A 13,275-nucleotide genomic window follows, 5' to 3' on the forward strand; every position below is an offset into this window, starting at 1 on the left:
ATTACTCTTTTAATGTGGAAACAATTTATAGTATTCGAGTCTCTTATGATACTCCCACTATTCTGAATGAGAAGAATTTTGCTTATGTGGAGAGTAATAAAATTTCTATGCTTGTAGATCATGAAAATAATGCTTTAGGTGCTGGTTATATTGTTGAATTCATTCATGATGCTACTGAAAATTACTATGAGGGAGGAACATATTCTTGTAGGAATTGCAATAATATCAAGTTTCCTCTCTATGTTCTTAAAGTTTTGAAGTTATGTTTGTTTTGCCCTCCTATGCTAGTTGATTATGGTTCCCACAAATTGTTTCCCACAAATTATGATTCTCTCTTTATGTTACAATTCTTATATTTTATGCGAGCATCATTGAAATCATCATGCCTAGCTAGGGGCGTTAAACGATAAAGCTTGTTGGGAGGCAACTCAATTTTATTCTTGTCCTTTGATTTTTGCTCCTGTTTAGTAATAAATAATTCATCTAGACTCTGTTTATATGTGGTTTTCTATTTTAATTAGTGTTTGTGCCAAGTAGAACCTTTGGGAAGACTTGGGGAAAGTCTGTGCGATCTTGCTGTAAAAGACAGAAACGTTAGCGCTCACGAGTTTTGCTGCCATTATTTACTGGAGAGTGCGATTAGGTTGATTATTTTTGAAGATGATTAATAGACAAATTCCTCACGTCCAGAAATTTATTTTAGAATTTTTGGGGTTCCAGAAGTATACATTTGATCCAGATTACTACAGACTGTTCTGTTTTCTATGTGTTGTTTCATTATTTTGATGAATCTATGAGTAGTATCGGAGGGTATGAACCATAGAGAAGTTGGAATACAGTAGATATTACACCAATATAAATAAAGAATGAGTTCACAACAGTACCTAAGTGGTGATTTATTTTCTTATACTAACGGAGCTTACGAGTTTTCTGTTAAGTTTTGTGTTGTGAAGTTTTCAAGTTTTGGGTAAAGATTCGATGGACTATGGAATAAGGAGTGGCAAGAGCCTAAGCTTGGGGATTACCAAGGCACCCCAAGGTAATATTCAAGGACAACCAAGAGCCTAAGCTTGGGGTTGCCCCGGAAGGCATCCCCTCTTTCGTCTTCGTTCATTGGTAACTTTACTTGGAGCTATATTTTTATTCACCACATGATATGTGTTTTGCTTGGAGCGTCATTTTATTTTATTTTGTTTTTATTGCTATTTGAATAAAATACCAAGACCTGAAATTCTTAAATGTTAGAGAGTCTTCACATAGTTGCATAATTATTCAACTACTCATTGATCTTCACTTATATCTTTCGGAGTAGTTTGTCATTTGCTCTAGTGATTCACTTATATCCTTTTAGAGCACGGCAGTGGTTTTATTTTGAAGAAATAGATGAACTCTCATGCTTCACTTATATTATTTTGAGAGTATTTAGAACAGCTTGGTAGTTTGCTTTGGTTATGAATCTAGTCCTAATATGATGGGCATCCAAGATGTGTATAATAAAAACTTTCATATAAAATGCATTGAATACTATGAGAAGTTTGATACTTGATGATCGTTTTGAGATATGAAGATGGTGATATTAGAGTCATGCTAGTGAGTAATTGTGAATTTGATAAATACTTGTGTTAAAGTTTGTGATTCACGTAGCATGCACGTATGGTGAACCGTTATGTGATGAAGTCGGAGCATGATTTATTTTTTGAGTGTCTTCATTATGAGTGGCGGTCAGGGACAAGCGATGGTCTTTTCCTACCAATCTATCCCCCTAGGAGCATGAGCGTAGTACTTTGTTTCGATGACTAATAGATTTTTGCAATAAGTATGTGAGTTCTTTATGACTAATGTTGAGTCCATGGATTATACGCACTCTAACCTTTCCGCCATTGCTAGCTTCTCTAGTGCCGCGCAACTTTCGCTGGTACCATAAACCCACCACATATCCTTCGTCAAAACAGCCACCATACCTACCTATTATGGCATTTCCATAGCCATTCCAAGATATATTGCCATGCAACTTTCCACCGTTCCGTTTATTATGACATGCTCCATCATTGTCATATTGCTTTGCATGATCATGTAGTTGACATCGTATTTGTGGCAAAGCCACCGTTCATAATTCTTTCATACATGTCACTCATTGGTCATTGCACATCCCGGTACACCACCGGAGGCATTCATGTAGAGTCATATTTTGTTCTAAGTATCGATTTGTTATTTTTGAGTTGTAAGTAAATAAATGTGTGATGATCATCATTATTAGAGCATTGTCCCATGTGAGGAAAGGATGATGGAGACTATGATTCCCCCACAAGTCGGGATGAGACTCCGGACGAAAAAAAAGAGAAAAGAGGCCATAAAAAATAGAAGGCCCAAAAAACAAAAAAAAACAAAAAAAATGAGAGAAAAAGAGAGAAGGGACAATGTTACTATCCTTTTACCACACTTGTGCTTCAAAGTAGCACCATGATCTTCATGATAGAGAGTCTCCTATGTTGTCACTTACATATACTAGTGGGAATCTTTCATTATAGAACTTGGCTAGTATATTCCAATGATGGGCTTACTCAAAATGCCCTAGGTCTTCGTGAGCAAGTAAGTTGGATGCACCCCCACATAGTTTCTTTTGTTGAGCTTTCATGCACTTATAGCTCTAGTGCATCCGTTGCATGGCAATCCCTACTCAGTCACATTGATATCTATTGATGGGCTTCTCCATAGCCCGTTGATACGCCTAGTTGATGTGAGACTATCTTCTCCTTTTTGTCTTCTCCACAACCACCATTCTATTCCACTTATAGTGCTATGTCCATGGCTCACGCTCATGTATTGCGTGAAGATTGAAAAAGTTTGAGAGCATCAATAGTATGAAACAATTGCTTGGCTTGTCATCGGGGTTGTGCATGATTTAAATATTTTGTGTGATGAAGATAGAGCATAGCCAGACTATATAATTTTGTAGGGATAGCTTTCTTTGGCCATGTTATTTTGAGAAGACATGATTACTTTGTTAGTATGCTTGAAGTATTATTATTTTTATGTCAATATTAAACTTTTGTCTAGAATCTTTCGTATCTGAATATTCTTTCCACGATAAATAGAATTACATGGATAAATATGTTACGTAGCATTCCATATCAAAAATTTTGTTTTTATCATTTACCTACTCGAGGACGAGCAGGAATTAAGCTTGGGGATGCTTGATACGTCTCCAACGTATCTACAATTTTTTATTGTTCCATGCTATTATATTATCAACCTTGGATGTTTTATATGCATTTATATGCTATTTTATATGATTTTTGGGACAAACCTATTAACCTAGAGTCCAGTGCCAGTTTCTGTTTTTCCTTATTTTTGAGTATCGCAGAAAAGGAAAACCAAACAGAGTCCAATTGACCTGAAACTTCACGGTACTTACTTTTGGACCAAAAGAAGGATACGGAGTAAAAGAGTTGGGCCAGAAGAGTCCTAGGCTGCCCACGAGGGTGGGGGCACGTCCCCCCTGCCTCGTGGACAGCTCGGAGACCCCCCTGCCTTGTTCCCAACTCCAACACCTCATATATAACCCAAAACTTCCAGAAAGAAACCTAGATCGGGAGTTCCGCCGCCAGAAGCCTCTGTAGCCACCGAAAACCAATCTAGACCCGTTCCGGCACCCTGCCGAAGGGGGGGAATCCCTCTCTGATGGCCATCTTCATCATCCCGGCGCTCTCCATGATGAGGAGGGAGTAGTTCACCCTTGGGTATGAGGGTATGTACCAGTAGCTATGTGTTTGATCTCTCTCTCTCTCTCTCGTGTTCTTGAGTCGGCACGATCTTGATGTATCGCGAGCTTTGCTATTATAGTTGGATCCTATGATGTTTCTCCCCCTCTACTATCTTGTGATGAATTGAGTTTTACCTTTGAAGCTATCTTTTCGGATTGAGTCTCTAAGTATTTGAGAACACTTGATGTATGTCTTGAATGTGCTTATCTATGGTGACAATGGGATATCACGTGATCCACTTGATGTATGTTTCGGTGATCAACTTGCGAGTTCCGTGACCTCATGAACTTATGCATAGGGGTTGGCACACGTTTTCGTCTTGACTCTCCGGTAGAAACTTTGGGGCACTCTTTGACGTTCTTTGTGTTGGTTGAATAGATGAATCTGAGATTGTGTGATGCTTATCCTATAATCATACCCACGGATACTTGAGGTGACATTGGAGTATCTAGGTGACATTAGGGTTTTGGTTGATTTGTGTCTTAAGGTGTTATTCTAGTACAAGTTCTATGATAGATTGACCGGAAAGAATAGCTTCGTGTTATTTTACTACTGACTCTTGAATAGATCGATCAGAAAGGATAACTTTGAGGTGGTTTCATTCCCTACAATAATCTCTTTATTTGTTCTCTTGCGTGTTGAGGGATAGTTATATGATCCAATTATGTTTTATTGTTGAGAGAACTTGCACTAGTGAAAGTATGAACCCTAGGCCTTGTTTCAACACATTGCAATACCGTTTCTGCTCACTTTTATCACTTGCTACCTTGCTGTTTTTATATTTTCATATTACAAAAACATTTATCTACCATCCATATTGCACTTGTATCACCATCTCTTCGCCGAACTAGTGAACCTATACAATTTACCATTGTATTGGGTGTGTTGGGGACACAAGAGACTCTTTGTTATTTGGTTGCGGGGTTGTTTGAGAGAGACCATCTTCATCCTACGCCTCCCACGGATTGATAAACCTTAGGTCATCCACTTGGGGGAAATTTGCTACTGTCCTACAAACCTCTGCACTTGGAGGCCCAACAACTTCTACAAGAAGAAGGTTGTGTAGTAGACATCAAGCTCTTTTCTGGCGCCGTTGCTGGGGAGGTTAGCGCTTGAAGGTATATCTTTATATCTTGCAATCAAATCTTTTAGTTTCTTGATTTATCACTAGTTTAGTTTATAAAAGAAAATTACAAAAAATGGAATTGAGTTTGCCTCATACGCTTCATCTTTTTAATATTTTTCGTGAGAACGATTGTCGGTGTCAAAACCGGCGGATCTCGGGTAGGTGGTCCCGAACTGTGCGTCTAGGCCGGATGGTAACAGGAGACAAGGGACACGAAGTTTTACCCAGGTTCGGGCCCTCTCAATGGAGGTAAAACCCTACGTCCTGCTTGATTAATATTGATGATATGGGTAGTACAAGAGTAGATCTACCACGAGATCGAGGAGGCTAAACCCTAGAAGCTAGCCTATGGTATGATTGTTGATGTGTATGTTGTCCTACGGACTAAAACCCTCCGGTTTATATAGACACCGGATAGGGTTAGGGTTACATAGAGTCGGTTACAATGGTAGGAGATCTTCATATCCGTATCGCCAAGCTTGCCTTCCACGCCAAGGAAAGTCCCTTCCAGACGCGGGACGGAGTCTTCAATCTTGTATCTTCATAATCTAGGAGTCTGGTTGAAGGTATAGTCTGGCTATCCGAACACCCCCTAATCTAGGACTCCCTCAGTAGCCCCCGAACCAGGCTTCAATGACGATGAGTCCGGCACGCAGATTGTCTTCGGCATTGCAAGGCGGGTTCTCCTCCAAATTCCGTGTACCTGTTTGAATAAAGTCCAGTTTCTTTTAGATGTTGCGCTCCTTGGCTTCTACGCCCAATAATGGCCGCTTCCCACGTGTCAAACGAATATGAAAAGTCTGAGTGTTTTTACATTCACACCCATAGCCGCGTAAATGAGCTGCCCTATTTATCAGAGCACATCCGACAAAGGTCCATTCACACCTTCTCCCCTCTACGAGTGTTCATCAGAGCACATCCGACAAAGGTCCATTCCACCATGGCCAGCCGTCGCAACTCCTCCCCTCGCCCTTCCAACCCTAAGCCTGGACATTGGAGAGATGTTCCACCCCACATAGCGAGCTAGTGATGCTCCAGACCAAGGGATTTCTCCCCCCGGCCTATATGGTCCTGGTTCGAGCCGGTCTTGCCGTCTACAACAGCGGAGAGCAAGCAGAGAATGCCCCTAATCCCTCCAAAGGAGAGCGGGTGTGCCTTGTCCCTTACTTAATAAGGGGGCTCGGATTTACAATCCACCCATTTCTCCGGGGGCTGCTGGAGTTCTACGGCCTTCAGCTACACCATCTCACGCCTGCCTCAGTATTGCATATCGCGGGCTTTGTAGCCCTCTACGAGCTGTTCTTAGGTGTTGAAGCTCACTTCGGACTATGGAAGGAGCTATTTTGCCTCGTGCCCCATTCCAAGAAGGGGTCAATGTATCAAGTGGGCGGAGCCGAAGTGTGGCGCATCGCCGGGACCGGATATCTGTCCGGAACCCCAAAGGCGTCCGAAGACTGGCCCTCGGAATGGTTCTATATAGAAGACGTCCCGCTGCCGGATCCTGCCCGGATCGGCCTCCCTGAATTCAACAGTGCTCCCTTAAAGAAGCGCCTAAGCTGGCGCCCACAGAGCCCCCCAGAGGGAAATTGACAGGGACATCATTTACCTGATGGGCCGAATAAGATTGTTAGCCCATTCCGGACTAACCATGATCGGGGTTATGGACGAATGCATTATGCGGTGGGTGCAGCCGCTTCAGTATAGAAGCCACCCCATGTGGGACTTCAACGGGGAGGACGACGCCACTCGCTACGGTTGTAAGGGGCCGGATTCAGCTGCCGCTCTACTAAAGATCTTGTCCACTTTGTATAAGGGAGAAGAGGAGGAATTTCTCCGCGTCAACCCTCAGGGTGGATTCTCCATGCATAATCCCCCGAGCTGGGTAAGCGGCCGTATTTACTTGTCCATCCATTTTGTATTCCCATTGTTAAATATTCAGTCTGACGACTTTAACGCAGGAACTGCACCGGACTGTTAAGGAAATAAGCAGCCCTCCTCCACAACTCGAGGACCCAGGACGGTCCCTCGACCCGGCCTCTCAAGAGGATCCGGACATATTTGTGGAGCTGATTGATGGAGTGTTCCATCAATTGAGCAAGGACAATGCCTTGGTGGCCATTATGGCCGATTACCCAGGGCTAATCCTAACGCCCCAGGTACCTGAGATCGAAGTCTCAGTACCCCGAATAGGTGTCCGCCCACTCGTGTTCTGTTTCCTGATTGCAACCGAACTTTGCAGGGGATGTTTTTAAGGCGGAAGGCCGAACCTGCGGCGACAAGCAACGAGGGGCCGTAGGGCCCCGTGGGCCAAAAAGAAGTGCAGTCTGGACCGAGGCGTCAGTGCAAAGGTATGGCGCGCCCCCTTATCCTAGGTGTTATACCTTCGAGGCACATTGGCACACGTGCCCTCCTCAGGACAAAGAGACCTCGCCGGACTATACCCAGAGAGGCTGCCAATCGCGCCTCCACCAGCCAGGCTCCAAGGCCTGGTCCGGAGGCAGAGGCGAACGCAAGGAGCGCGCCAGACGCTCCTCCGATGGAGGATGTGGACGGGTTGTCTGCCACCAAGTCTGAGGTGGAGAGTGCCATGAACCACAGGTGTCGCCGGATAATTCTTTGCGACGCTTGTTTCTCCCAAGGGGCGTTAGATGCCTTCAACTCGGGAGATGCGCACCTCCGTGCCGCTCAAAATGGTCTAGCCAGAGCCACGGAGCAATATGTAAAAGACATACGGGTAAGAAAATTTTGGTAATTATATATATAGCAGTAGCCCCCGAGACTTGAAACAGTTAGACTAACTGATTTAAGGATCATTTGATATGCAGGTTCTTACAGAAAAGAATTCCCTACTGTCCAAGGAGCTGGAAGAGTGCAAAGCCCAACTGGAGGCCGCACTAGCCACGACAGGGGAGCCTAAGGAGACCCCCTCTGGTAATATACACTTTGAAAGATAAGTATTTTGCGAAGCACGGCTTTGGTGCGAATCTGACACATGAAATTGCAGATGGCGCCGGATTGAATCCGAAAAGGCAACACCTCCTACGCCAGCTAAGGGCTGGTGAGAGGGTGCTATTAAAGGTGATGGGGGAGAAGAACGATCTCCAAGATGCCAACACCAGGCTGGGTGTCGAGCTGAAAGATGTTCGTGCCCAGCTGTCAGACTCCGTGAAGGAGAATCAGCGGCTTCGGCGCGGCATATTTAGTAAGTGCTTGAACGAACCTTTTGAAAGAAAGTTCGGCGGGGAAGTCGACTAACAGAGCAATGTCTGTAGGTGTGCTAACAGGTCGTCCTGCGGAAGAGATGCCCGGTTCTACGGGTGACCTTCTTCCCGAGCTCTTGCAACTGCTCGATCGAGTTCGGCAGGCGATGCGAGGCGTCGTCCAGGACCTGTGGCCATCCGTCTCCATAGCCGAAGGTCTTGGAGAGCTTGCGAAAAAGCTAAAGGGAGCACGATGGTGCTTTCAATTTTGGAAGATATCAGCCTGCCGTCAAGGCTCTAGGGAGGCCTGGGCCATGGTGAAGACGCGGTACGCAAAGGCTGACCCCAACCACATGGCCGAGGTCGGTCTTGTAGGGCCCGATGGGAAGGAGATCCCTGTAAGCTTAGTATACGGCCAAGTAGAGTTGGCCGCAAAATATTCCTAGCAGGACTGTAAATTAGACAGCCTAGTAGATGGTATTGAAGAGGAATACAACCAGTCAAAATGACTATGTAATTTAATTGACATTTATAATGCCTTCTAGCCGGATTGTAGATCATTTGTCATGGCCGACCTTTTCGCTTCAGCCTCGGGACCTGACGGTACGGAGTGTGTTCGAATTCCCATGCGGTTATATAGGAACCGGGGAATGCATGGAGACCAGGCGTAGGGGTCATTAGGGCATGAACAGACAAGTGCCCGACTAGGTATGTTATATTACATGGTTAGTAAGAAACATCTTCCAGGGAGAATAGTTTCGTTAGGGGTTCCTTTCCCTGGGAGGCATGCCCTAAGGTGCATGTCCATGCTGCGAAAAGAAACGCAGGAAAAACATCTAGGGGCGTATAGATAAAAATAAAAAAAGATCATCTTTAGTTCACCGACCGAATATTCCCTTAAGAACGCTAGCTTTCGGCTTCACCCTGTCTGAGGTACATGTCCGGCTGACCCGGCAGTAACAATCGCAGAGGTGCTCCCTTTACCACCTAGCCGAACAATCGGGAATGTAGGGGTAAGCACAGGAGCCAGGCAACCCAGCTTGGCCAAAACTTAAGTCATATCAATGCATATAATGGTGAATAAAAGGTACACGCGGAAGTGTGACACATGTGTTGGGCATGAAGCCTATATGAATAAGCTTCTGTTTAAAGAAGCCCCCGGGTTTAATGAGCGCGGATGGCGCGTCACTTTATAAGCCTTTAAAGGTTATAGGGGAGATAGAGAGAGAAGAAGAGAAATGTAAGACAGAAAATACATAAAAAATGGAAAGAGGAAGGAGACGAACATAGAGTCCGGTGCTAGTCATAGAATCTTCGTAGACGGGCTGCATTCCATGGGTTTGGCTCGAGTCGGTTATCCGATGCATCCCGCAGGCGGTACACTCCACCAGTCAAGACTTTGTCAATTATGAAGGGACCTTCCCACTTGGGCTTGAGTTTGTCCTTTTTCTTGTCCGGTAGTCGTAGAACTAATTCGCCAACGTTGTAATTTTTGGCTCGTACTTCTCTGCTTTGGTATCTTTGAGCCTGCTGTTGATAGAATGCGGAACGGGCTTTTTCCACGTCACGCTCCTCCTCCAATGCGTCCAAACTGTCCTACCGATCGAGCTCGGCTTCTCTTTCTTCGTACATGCACACTCGAGGTGAGTCATGAATTATGTCGCAAGGCAGAACTGCCTCTGCGCCGTACACCATAAAGAATGGTGTGTATCCGGTGGTGCGATTCGGCGTGGTCCACAGCCCCCGGAGTACGGAGTCGAGCTCCTCTACCCAGTGCGTGTTAGATTCCTTGAGGGACCGCACTAATCTGGGTTTGATGCCGCTCATGATAAGACCATTTGCACGTTCGACCTGGCCGTTAGTTTGTGGGTGATAGACGGAAGCATAATCGAGCTTGATGCCCATGTTTTTGCACCAGAGTTTTACCTCGTCGGCCGTGAAGTTCGTGCCGTTATCAGTGATGATGCTGTGGGGGACGCCGTAACATTGTACAACCCCAGATATAAAGTCTATCACCGGTCTGGATTCGGCCGTCTTAACAGGCTTGGCTTCTATCCATTTGGTGAACTTATCCACCATGACCAGTAAGTATTTTTGCTTGTGGGTTCCGCCTTTAAGGGGTCCAACCATGTCAAGCCCCCAGACCGCGAAGGGCCAAGTAATGGGGATAGTTTAGAGGGCGGTGGGTGGCATATGGCTTTGGTTTGCGAAGAGCTGGCAACCGGTGCATCGTTGGACTACGTCCTGAGCGTCTGCCCGGGCCGTCGGCCAATAAAATCCTGTACGGAAGGCCTTGCTTACAAGGGACCGGGCTGCCGCGTGATGACCGCCAAGTCCGGCATGAATTTCAGCCAGGACGTTCCGTCCCTCCTCTTCGGAGATGCACCTTTGAAGGACTCCGGTAGTGCTTTTCTTATAAAGCTCTCCCTCGTGGACTCTGTAGGCTTTGGTTCACCGCACTATGCGGCATGCTTCATTTTGGTCCTCGGGGAGTTCCTGCCTAGTAAGGTAGGCGAGGAATGGTTCTGTCCATGGGGCGATAACGGCCATTATTATGTGGGCTGAAGGTGTTGTGTCATTGGCAGAGCCTCCGATTGTGTCAGAATGTTCGGTGTCAGGCAGTGCGGTTGGGTCCGGGCTGTTATTGTTCGGCTCCCCTTCCCATACTGCGAATGGCTTGAACAACCTTTCCAAGAAGATGTTGGGGGGGGGGGGGACAACATCGCGTTTTGCGCCTGTCACACCCTAGCTAGTTCAAGCATTAGAGTGTGCATCATGTTTAATTTCCTTTTAAGTTTGAAATGAGGATGACAGAACCGCCAACACCCCCCTGGAAACAAATAGGGTTTACTAAAATTATTTTCAATGAACCTGAAATGCCCTTCTAAAAAAAGTTCACTCTCTTTGTCTTGGGTTGGAACCTTTGGCAAAATTGGTGCACAATTTTCTAGGTCATCAGAAGGTCATTGAATTAAATCATAAGTATTTGATTTTGGGCATTTAAATGCTATAAATAATTTAAATGCTCAAACAATTCTGGAAATAAATGTTTGTTGTTGGAAATATTCTAAACAGAGCCCGCAATTATTTTCAGGATTTTTGGAAACGTTTTAGTATTTTTAATAAAGCCCAACAGTTGCAGAAAAAAATAGAAAACAAAAACAAATAAGAAAAAGAGAGAGAGGGAAACCCACCTGGGCCTCACCTGTGCTGGCCAGCCCACCTGGCTCGGCCCAGCCGACTGGCCTTGCTAGTCGTCCTCCTCCTCCCGCCAGGAGGACGAGGAGCGCGTGGCCGGCGCCCGCGGCCACACGCCGGCCACCTCCTGCTTCTGCCGACGCCCTGGAGGCGTCTAGGGGTGCCACGCCGACCCCCACGTCCTCCTCTCTCCCTCCCTCACTCTCCCACTCGTCTCCCTTACCCTCTCCCGTGATGGCCGAGCGCGATCCTCACCGCCGTTCGCCGTAGTCGTCACCAGAGCCACCCCTCACCTCTCCGACAAGCCCTTAGCTCCGCGCTGCCGTCCTTGACCTCCTCATCGACTCACGCGACGCCGGACGCCTCCAAGCACCTCCCCGACGTCTTCTTCTTCCTCGGTCCGCCGAGATCGCCGGCAACGCCCCGACGACATCCGACCTCCCCCGAGCCCGCTGAGACGCGTTCCGCAACCACTGTGAGCCCATCTTTCTTCCGCCCCTCTCCCCGCGCTCGTCCGCGTCCTCCAAACCCCTCTGCCATCAAGGCCGAGAGCTCGGCTCCGCCGGCCATGTCGCCGCCGTGGCCACAGGCGCGTAAGCTCGAATCCGGGCACGCCTTCGTCTTCCACGCGCTCCCAGGAGCCTGTAGCACCATTCCACGCGCCTCGCCGTGCCCCGCAGCCTCGGTTTCGGCCTCGCCCGAACTCCGGCGGCCGCCAAGGTCGTCGCCGGTGACGTTTCCGGCCACCCTAGCTCCACCCACTGCCACCACTCGATGCGGTTTGCTCCCAGCTATGCGTAGATGTTCTCCGCCGTCGTTTTGGTTGCCGGAGCACGAAACCCGCAGCCCTCTGCCGCGTCTGGCCTCACCGGCGGCTAAACGCCGGCGAGTTTGACTCAGTTTGACCCCTGTGTGGGCCCAGGTAGACCCCCCTGAGTCTATGATAGGTGGGACCGGTCTGCTAATAGGTTAGGACTAGTTTTAACTAAGTTTAGTTAATTCAGTCACTGACATGTGGGCCCAGGCCCCATTGACAGCTAATTAGTGTTAATCTAATTCTGTTAACTAGTTATGACACTAACAGAGAGGGCCCACCAGTCAGGTTTGACCTGGCCGACCCAGTTGACCCGCTGACGTCACATCTATGTCATGCTGACACATTAATTCAATTACTGGATTTGTTCTTTAATAGGAAATTCCAGAAAATAGTCAAAACTTCTAAAAATCATAGAAAATCAACCATAGCTCCAAATGCAAAGATTTATATATGAAAAATGATCAGAAAAATTCAATCTATCCATCTGTAATGGTTTCATGCATGACAAAACAAGTTAACCTTTCTGTTTAAGCAGAATAAGGTGATGCTCTAATAAGGCCATGTTTAATGAGCTAATATTTGAATCTTTGATTCAAATGAGTTCATCCCCTTCTGTTTTAGCTTGCATTAGGCCAAGACACTTTCATATTGCCATGTAATAGCATGCATCTTATTGTTGCATATTGCCATGTGTTGATTATGCTTCGGTGTGTCTTTCGTGGTAGGTTCTACATCCGAGGATAACCCCGAGTATCCGTCTGAAGGGTAGTACCCTACTACCACTACAATGGGCAAGCAACCCATTGATCATTCCGATACAAACCCATGTTCTCACTTCTGCTCTTGTTTACTGCATTAAGACAACGCGATTCAAATTGCTGTGTGCTATGGTAGTTGAACCCTTATCCTCTGCATGAACTGTCATTGCCACAGTAACTAGATGAAACCCACTAGCATGTGTAGGAGTTGATTGAGCCATGTATGTGATTCCTACCTTGCTATGCCTGCTATGCTTAGAGTTGTGTCAGGTCTGGTTCATCTGGGTGATGGGCTAGAGTGATATGATTATGTCGGTAATATGAGGGATGTGTTGAACATGTTTTGGTAAAGGTATCGATGAGAGGCCATGTAGGAGTACATGGTGGGTTGTTTCATTGAGACCGTCCATAA

Source organism: Triticum urartu, chromosome 7A, assembly GCF_056163025.1.
Source record: "Triticum urartu cultivar PI428250 chromosome 7A, HENAU_Tu73, whole genome shotgun sequence".
Taxonomy (NCBI): Eukaryota; Viridiplantae; Streptophyta; class Magnoliopsida; order Poales; family Poaceae; genus Triticum; species Triticum urartu.